The sequence below is a fragment of the Heptranchias perlo genome, chromosome 14 (genome assembly GCF_035084215.1).
Source record: "Heptranchias perlo isolate sHepPer1 chromosome 14, sHepPer1.hap1, whole genome shotgun sequence".
Taxonomy (NCBI): domain Eukaryota; kingdom Metazoa; phylum Chordata; class Chondrichthyes; order Hexanchiformes; family Hexanchidae; genus Heptranchias; species Heptranchias perlo.
This window is the reverse complement of record NC_090338.1, coordinates 44,526,392-44,535,639: the sequence shown is the minus strand read 5'-3', so window position 1 is coordinate 44,535,639 and position 9,248 is coordinate 44,526,392. Positions and strand designations below refer to the sequence as shown.

Sequence of the window (9,248 nt, the reverse complement as noted above, 5' to 3'; positions counted from 1 at the left end):
ACTCTCTTCCGCAAATGGCAATTGATACTTGCTCAATTGCTAAATTTAAATCTGAGCTAGATAGCTTTTTGGCAACCAAAGGTATTAAGGGATATGGGCCAAAGGCAGGTATATGGAGTTAGATCACATATCAGCCATGATCTTATCAAATGGCGGAGCAGGCACGAGGGGCTGAATGGCCTACTCCTGTTCCTATGCTCCTATGAAAAGGAAATCCATCTTCTACCACTTTCATTAACCTCTGTATCTTACTTAATGATCTTAGAACCAACTTTGGTGTCAGGGAAGTTTCAGACACATATACCTGATCAGAGCTTGATGACACAGACATATCTGTGATGCTGCACCAAGGTAAAGAGTAAAGTGCTATTATAAATGAATAAAAACTGGAAATGGCAGTACTGGCTATGTGTTGGGACTGTAAAATGAGGGAGTTTGTGGACAGTGAGACTGTCACGGATTGCCACATCTGCAGTAAATGAGTCTGGCTTGAGACACTCTAGATCAGAGTCTTTGAGCTGGAGTGCAAGTTAGAAACACTCCAACACATAAGGGAGGGAGAGGTAGAGAAGGAGGTCCCGCAGACACTGGTCCTATCCAACAGGTATGAGGTGCTTGATACCTGTGAGGATAATGATGAAGGATGAGGATGTCCACAATGCTAACCATGGCACCATGGAGCATGAGGCAGTCCAAAGTGGGGGGGGGGGATCAGAATAGAAAGGTCGTAGTCATAGGGGATTCTATAATCAGGGGAATAAATAGCATCGTCTGCAGTCGCAATTGAGAGTCCAGGAGGGTGTGCTGCCTACCCGGTGCGAGGGTAAAGGACATCTCGGAGCAACTGGAGAGGAACCTGGAAAGGGAGGGGGAGGATCCTGTTGTAGTGATCCATGTCAGCACCAATGACATAAGGAAGAACAAAGAGGAAGTCCTGCTAAGGGAATATCTGAAGCTAGGAACTAAATTAAAAAGCAGGACCTCATGGGTGGTAATCTCAGGATTACTACCCGAGCCATGTGCTAACTGGCATAGGGATAGGCAGTTCAGAAAGGTGAATGTGTGGCTGAAAGAGGGGTTCCATTTAATGGGACACTGGCACCAGTACTGGGACAGGAAGGAGCTGTACCGCTGGGATGGACTCCACCTGGACCGGAATGGAATCACAGTCCTAGCGGAAAGGATGAATAGGGCGGTGGATAAGGCTTTAAACTAGCAAGATGGGAAGACAGATCTGATAGCAATAACAAAAGCTTAAAGATAAAAGAAACAGGAGATGAGTGTAAAGGTCAGACCAGGGTAAGGAATAAAGATAACAAACAGTCAAGGAACAAATACAGTTATAAAATGGAAGTATAAAAGGACTGTTAAAAATAAAGTAAAAGGAACAACTATTAAAGATGAATTAAACTGCCTGTACAGCGATGTACACAGCATCCAAAATAAAACAGGAGAACTGGAGGCAATAATCCGTAGCGAGGAACCTGATGTAGTAGCAATAACTGAAACACGGCAACATAAAGAACAGGACTGGCAACTAAATATTGCAGGCTGTCAGAAAGATTATTGTGAGGAAAAGATTGAAGAAAATCAGTCTTGCAATACAATAAAAAAACAGCACCAACACACCAGCAGGAAGTAAAATAAAGGACAATGCAGAAATTGATAACAGAAAAGCAAAAAACTCAGAATTTTAGATGCAATAGTAAACAGTCAAAAACTTCTTTAAGAAGGAAATTCCCAATAGTCAGAGCAGCAAATCCCAGCAACTTTCGATCTTTATGAGCACCAATGGTAATTGTGGCTAGCGAGCAGACGAGAAAAAGGTCTGGAACTTCGATGTGGGACCAATTTGCATAGAGTTGACTGAAATTTGTAGCTGTAATGAGGCTCTTGCACACTCACTGTATAAAAACAATTTTTAAAAAAACTTTCGCTAAATTTGGTGCCCAGTGGATAGTGTGTTCTGGCCTATCTGTCCAAATCACTGAAGCATGCTCCGAGAATGCATGGGTGTGATCACAGAGTCCTCAGAGGACCTCATTCCTTCTGAGTATGCACTATCACAGGACATACATAAGGAATCTTACAACACCAGGTTATAGTCCAACAGTTTTATTTGAAAATCACAAGCTTTCAGAGCTTACCTCCTTCGTCAGGTGACTGACGAAGGAGGTAAGCTCTGAAAGCTTGTGATTTTCAAATAAAACTGTTGGACTATAACCTGGTGTTGTAAGATTCCTTACATTTGTCCACCCCAGTCCATCACCAGCATCTCCACATCACAGGGCACACAGCCATGCACCAGCGCAAATACTCGCACTTCAGTGGGTCCTGTTACACAGTTAGTTGGTTTTGCACCTGGTGGTTCACACTTCACAAGTGAGCACAAGCAGACAGTGGGGGCAGGGACAGCTATAGAAAGTTTGCGTTGGTGGGTGCATTCCTCTCCAAGCTCTGCTCAGCTAGACACAGATGCTGAACACCCGGGGCCATCGTTGAGAATCAGCCCTATAGTCTATTTAATGAGATATACTTTAGCTGTGCTAAATTTATTGGAATCAACTTGTCCTTTATCTGAAAAAAAAGCTGTTTACCTTGTTTCACATTTAGGGGAAAACTGTTATCTGATGGTTCTTCAAAACAAAATATTGCCTCATCGTGGTTCACTAAATTCTGAGCAAAACAACTGTCCAAATTTAGTCAGTCATGTGACTAAAACATACAACTGCTTGTCTTCATTTGTGATGTTAGAGGAAAAAAATAGTTAATGTGTTTGTTACAGGAAGTGGTTATGGTAAGGATGATGAATTAAGGCTGTAGTGTTTCACATCTGCATCGTGCCTGAACGGAGAGGTTGGACCCCAAGCAGAGTGGCACTAGTTCCCATTTTCCAGCATTAAGGTAATATTTTAATATTATGTTCATAAGCTTTACATGATTTAGACTTGTCCAGTTTATTACGAAAATACTGTCCTATTAACTTTTATCACACTGAGACGCTGGTAGAGGTGGAATGTCAGTGCTTTACTGTGTTATATGTTTCAAGTAATGCACATGTGGATTGAAATTCTAGTCATAATTGGAGTATCTATTAACCTGGAATTTAGGATCCCTTGGGCCATCCAAATTTACAGAGGAAGATTCAGAGAACATTACACGCTCCTGCTCCTCCTAGTATTGTCTGGCTTTGGCTAATTTATCTCCCAGCAAGTTTTGTGTTCCACATTAGCCATCTGATACGATTTCCAGTACTTCTGGTATTAGTTCTTTTAAAGTGATGAATTTGCAACTTCTTACACAGTGGAGAAGATTACAAACATGAACCTTACAGAAATCCATTACTTTATTACAACTTTACAAACTGGGTAAATCATTATTATTAATTATTTCTTCAAACTGATTATTTCACTATTATCTTATTATAACTTGAGAGTTTAACTTTAGCTAATTTGCAAGCCATCCTTTATTTAATCCTTCATAGAACATAAGAAATAGGAGCAGGAGTAGGCCATACGGCCCTCAAGCCTGCTCCGCCATTCAAGAAGATCATGGATTCCCTTAGTATCCAAAAATCTATCGATCTCAGTCTTGAATATACTCAATGACTGAGCACTATTAGCCCTATTCTGAGTAAACAATTCTAAAGCCTTCTCCACGATTTAAGGCAATAAGTAAAGGAGCTGAACAAGCAAATGAAGCAGCAGCTATTTTCCTTTAAGATTTTTACTTTGAGTCATTTCTGAACTGATAAAATGCAGGAACGAAAATAAAAAGAGGATTTTAGTTACAGCATTAAAATGTCAGGTTGAGCATCAATTAGGTTTTAGATTCGTAAAAGGGATGAAGTTTATTGCTTTTCTCTGGCAGACAAACGAACAATAGAAATACTCCAAAATTTACAAGACTTCGGACAGTATCTAATGTATTAATCCGAGAACTCAGACCCAGCACCCTGTTCTCTATGTTGTGAGCCTGGTCACTACTGTACTAGCCAAATAACGGCATCATGACCATTTTCTTTACACAGTCTACTCCTCTTAATTGAAAGTCACCTAATTCAAATTAGCTGATAATTCACATTTTTCAGGACTAAAATCCCACTTTGCTTGTTATTTACATTGATCAATTCAAATTATTGATCAATTACATTTTTAGCGCAGACTATGATTGCCAGCTTGATGAGGTGTTCTAAAGATAAAGAGATATCCTACACATTCTTTAATGATAATATCCAGAGAGACCATTTTCCTATAGGGATTGAAGTGATGGCAGGATTGTTTTGGTTTGTCTTCTTTTCCATCATTCATCCAGGACTTTGCTTGGAAACTTTATCACTCATCACTAACTGCCATGTAAACTAGATATTATTTTAATTAGAGTTCAACATCAACATCTTACAGCTGTTTACTTGATATTATTATACATCTGTTTCCTCTTTGGAAGCATCAATCATACTATTAAGAGTGGTTGGCGAATTGTAACTAAATCTAAGATCATCACCAAAAGAACAAAGAAGATGTTAGAAGCTTCTTTTATGCAAGAGGGTTGTTTGGAGATGGGATGCGCCACCAGAAAGTGTGGTGGAAGCAAAATCCATAAAAGTTTTTAAAAGAAGTGGATAACCTGTGCTGTAACTATTATAAATATAAATACTTTAAAATGAAAAGGATAAGGAGAATGGTCAGGGGAATTGGGTTAAGTGGATAGCTCTTTCCAGAGAGCCAGCGCAGGTGCACTGAGTAAAATCCCCTCTCCCCCCGTGCTGTAGAATTCTATGATTCTATAAATATGTTCAAAATATACAATGATTCTGGGGCAGTGAATATGTATAATTCATTTCATGCTTTGACAGAAAGAAAATGTGAGTTGTGTTTGTGTGATGTTGATATGTATCACTGCTCTAAAAGAGTCATACAATATGTACTGAAGAGTATGGCCCCGTTTATGACAATTACTTTATAATATGTTTGCTTCAATAGGGGCCTATGACTGTTCCCTCTAGACATGATAGCATAGATTCTTTAGTCAGTGCAGGAAGAGCATCTGCCTGACCTTTACTGCATCAAGTGCAAGGTGTGCTTTACAAGGATAATGACAGGAGGTGGCTACAGCTGGCAATGCCATGACCACCATACTGTGTACTTGTAAGCAATGCAGAAAGAAATGTTATTACTTTACTGGGTCAGCCAAGCTAGGAAAACCCACCATTACTTCCTAGCAATGCAGTATGCTTATCGTGTATAGCCTCCCCCTCCTACAGTGTTAAAAGAGAAACTTGAGGACCATGGGAAAAGAGCAGGAGAGTGGGATAACTTTATTAAAGGCACGATGGGCCAAATAGCCTCCTTCTGTACTATATGATTCTATACTTCCAATGCTTACCGTGAATGCCCATTATGCAGCAGGGTACACTTTGTACCACCATTCTTCATTCACATTCATACATGCATTCTGGCCAAATTAATCTCCCCATCTAATGCAGTGCATGATGCATGTACATGTCATCACACCCTGCTGTATGCTGACACTTGATCCTTGCATGTCATCTTAACAAATGAAAATTCTCACTTCTTGTGAGCCACCTGAAAAGCCATCCTGGAGAATCAGGAGCAGTGCTATTCGGGTGCAGAATGGAGAGGGGGACAATTAGTGCCCAATTTTCCTGAGACAAAAGGAATATCAAAAAGATGTTCTTTCACAATTGAATGCAACTAACACTCATGTAGGGTTTAAAAACATCAGTTAGATTTCCCACAAACCTGTCTCTAACCATCCACCTGCTTTTGAGGACGAGGCCAATCTGTGAGAACCTTGCTCGTAGGACTTCTTGATCAGACAAACATTCTCAGCTAATTAGCTCTTTCTCTTTTTCGCAGCCAAGTAAACAATATTAAGTGATTCTTTCACCTATGTGAACTTACCAATTCACACATTAATTGTCTACCAAGTTCATTTCACGCCCCACACAAACTTTGAAGTGAAATTAACATGCAGTAATATCTATTCTAGGTATTCAGCCAGCCAGTCTGTTTGCAGGCAGCAGTAAACAAATTAAAATGATTAGAGACACAAGCTCCCAGAAAGAAATATTAAAACTAGATGGAGCGATCCTAATCTCCCAGCAAGCAAGTAGCAGGGGGTGAGCGAGGCGAGAGCAACAGCCGCCCAGAGGAGTCGGCAGGGGACCCGCCCCAAATTCTGGATCGCCCCTAATTTGCATGGGTGAAGTGAGCTGCCAGCATGAAACGGGGTCTCCATAGGCTGCCTCACTTATTAGGTGAGAGGCAATCGGGCGCTGCTGCAGGGTCTTTGGAGCCTGCAGCAGCTTAAAGGGAAGGTTCATTTTTGTGGTCAATGCAGAGTAGTAACATTCTGGAGCTGCAGGAAGATGTCTGGGGGCAAAAGCACCAGCAGGACCCTGAGCTTTTCAGATACAGCCATGGAGATACTGGGATAGTGGTGGAAGAAGTTTAGAATAGAAAGGATGTCCTCTTCCTCCTGGGTGATTATTGTAAACAATTTTACAACACCAAGTTATAGTCCAGCAATTTTATTTTAAATTCACAAGCTTTCGGAGGCTACCTCCTTCGTCAGGTGAACGATGTGAAAATGAAATCCTCGAGATGAAATCACATTTATAATTCACAGAACAATGCTTGGTGAGTACAGACAGTTTTTTCAACTGCCCGTTGCCAAGGCAATCAGTGTGCAGACAGACAGGTGTTACCTGCCAGGTCTCACAGAATATACAAATCACCAAAAAAAAACAACAAACAAAAAAAAACAGAGATAGAGAGGTAGAAACATAGAAAAGACAGCAACTGACCCGTTATATTAAAAACAGATAACATTTGTTCGCTGGTGGGGTAACGTGTAGCGTGACATGAACCCAAGATCCCGGTTGAGGCCGTCCTCATGGGTGCGGAACTTGGCTATCAATTTCTGCTCGACGATTTTGCGTTGTCGTGTGTCTCGAAGGCCGCCTTGGAGTACGCTTACCCGAAGGTCGGTGGATGAATGTCCATGACTGCTGAAGTGTTCCCCGACTGGGAGGGAACCCTCCTGTCTGGCGATTGTTGCGCGGTGTCCGTTCATCCGTTGTCGCAGCGTCTGCATGGTCTCGCCAATGTACCATGCTCTGGGGCATCCTTTCCTGCAACGTATGAGGTAGACAACGTTGGCCGAGTCACCATGCACCTGGTGGGTGGTGTCCTCTCGTGTGATGGTGGTATCTGTGTCGATGATCTGGCATGTCTTGCAGAGGTTACCGTGGCAGGGTTGTGTGGTGTCGTGGACGCTGTTCTCTTGAAAGCTAGGTAATTTGCTGCGAACGATGGTCTGTTTGAGGTTGGGTGGCTGTTTAAAGGCGAGTAGTGGAGGTGTGGGGATAGCCATAGCGAGGTGTTTGTCCTCATTGATGACATGTTGAAGGCTGCGGAGAACATGGCGTAGTTTCTCCGCTCCGGGGAAGTACTGGACGACAAAGGGTACTCTGTTGGTTGCGTCCCGTGTTAGTCTCCTGAGGAGGTCTATGCGATTTTTTGCTGTGGCCCGTCGGAACTGTCGATCGATGAGTCGAGCGTCATATCCCGTTCTTACTAGGGGGCATATCCACCCACACCTCGCTATGGCCATCCCCACGACACCACACAACCCTGCCACGGTAACCTCTGCAAGACATGCCAGATCATCGACACAGATACCACCATCACACGAGAGGACACCACCCACCAGGTGCATGGTTCATACTCCTGTGACTCGGCCAACGTTGTCTACCTCATACGTTGCAGGAAAGGATGCCCCAGAGCATGGTACATTGGCGAGACCATGCAGACGCTGCGACAACGGATGAACGGACACCGCGCAACAATCGCCAAACAGGAGGGTTCCCTCCCAGTCGGGGAACACTTCAGCAGTCATGGACATTCATCCACCGACCTTCGGGTAAGCGTACTCCAAGGCGGCCTTCGAGACACACGACAACGCAAAATCGTCGAGCAGAAATTGATAGCCAAGTTCCGCACCCATGAGGACGGCCTCAACCGGGATCTTGGGTTCATGTCACGCTACACGTTACCCCACCAGCGAACAAATGTTATCTGTTTTTAATATAATGGGTCATTTGCTGGCTTTCTCTGCCTTCCGGATGTTTCTGCCTCTCTCTGTTTTTTTTCCTGTTTGTTTTTTGTTGAATGTGTATTCGGGGGTTCTGCAGGTGACACCTCTCTGTCTGAACACGGTGATTGCCTTGGCAACGGGCAGTTGCAGGGGCATTCTGTAAACACCATGTATTGTTCTATATGTATAAATGCGTAGGCTTCGAGGAGCTCCTGAACATTTACCTGAGGAAGGAGGAAGCCTCCGAAAGCTTGTGAATATAAAATAAAATTGCTGGACTATAACTTGGTGTTGTAAAATTGTTTTCAATCTTGATGACAAGCCTATTATGTAGCACTTTATCAAACACCTTTTGAAAGTCCATATAGACATCAAGCACATTGCCCTCATTTACTCTCTCTGTTACCTCATCAAAATCTCTATCAAGTTAGTTAAACATGATTTGCCTTTAACAAATCCGTGCTGGCTTTCCCTAATCAATCCATACTTGTCCAAGTGACTGCCAGTTCTGTCCCAGATTATTGTTTCTAAAAGTTTCCCCACCACTCAGGTTAAACTGACTGGCTTGTAGTTCCTTACACCCTGTTTTGAACAAGGGTGTAACATTTGCAATTCTCCACTCCTCTGGCACCACCCCCATATTGAAGGAGGATTGGAAGATTATGGCCAGTATCTCCTCAATCTCCACCCTTACTTCCTTCAGCAACCTAGGATGCATCCCATCCAGACCAAGTGACTTATCTAGTTAAGTACAGCTAGCCTTTCTAGCACCTCCTCTTTATTAATTTTTAGCCCATCCAGTACCTCAACTACATCTTCCTTTAATGAGACTCTGGCAGCATCTTCTTCCTTGGTAAAGACAGATGCAATGTACTCATTTAGTACCTCAGCCATGCCCTCTGCCTCCATGAGTAGATCTCCTTTTTGGTCCCTGATTGGTGCCACCCCTCCTCTTACTACCCATTTACTGCTTACATGCCTGTAGAAGACTTTTGGATTCCCTTTTATGTTTGCCGCCAGTCTATTCGCATACTCTCTCTTATTTCCTTTTTCACTTCCCCTCTGAGCTTTCAATATTCAGCCTGGTTCTCACTTATGTTATCAATCTGACATCTGTCATACACCCT

The 9,248-nt window shown here is 42.7% G+C and overlaps 1 protein-coding gene across 1 annotated transcript in view; it reads left to right on the top strand.

Moving 5' to 3' along the window:
- The first annotated feature begins 2,805 nt into the window (after positions 1-2,805).
- Positions 2,806-9,248, top strand: part of simc1 (SUMO interacting motifs containing 1) — a 56,168-nt gene continuing 49,725 nt past the window's right edge. The window contains exon 1 of the mRNA XM_067996382.1: positions 2,806-2,904. The gene's annotated coding sequence lies outside the window, so the exon portion shown is untranslated. The remainder of the gene's footprint in view (positions 2,905-9,248) is intronic.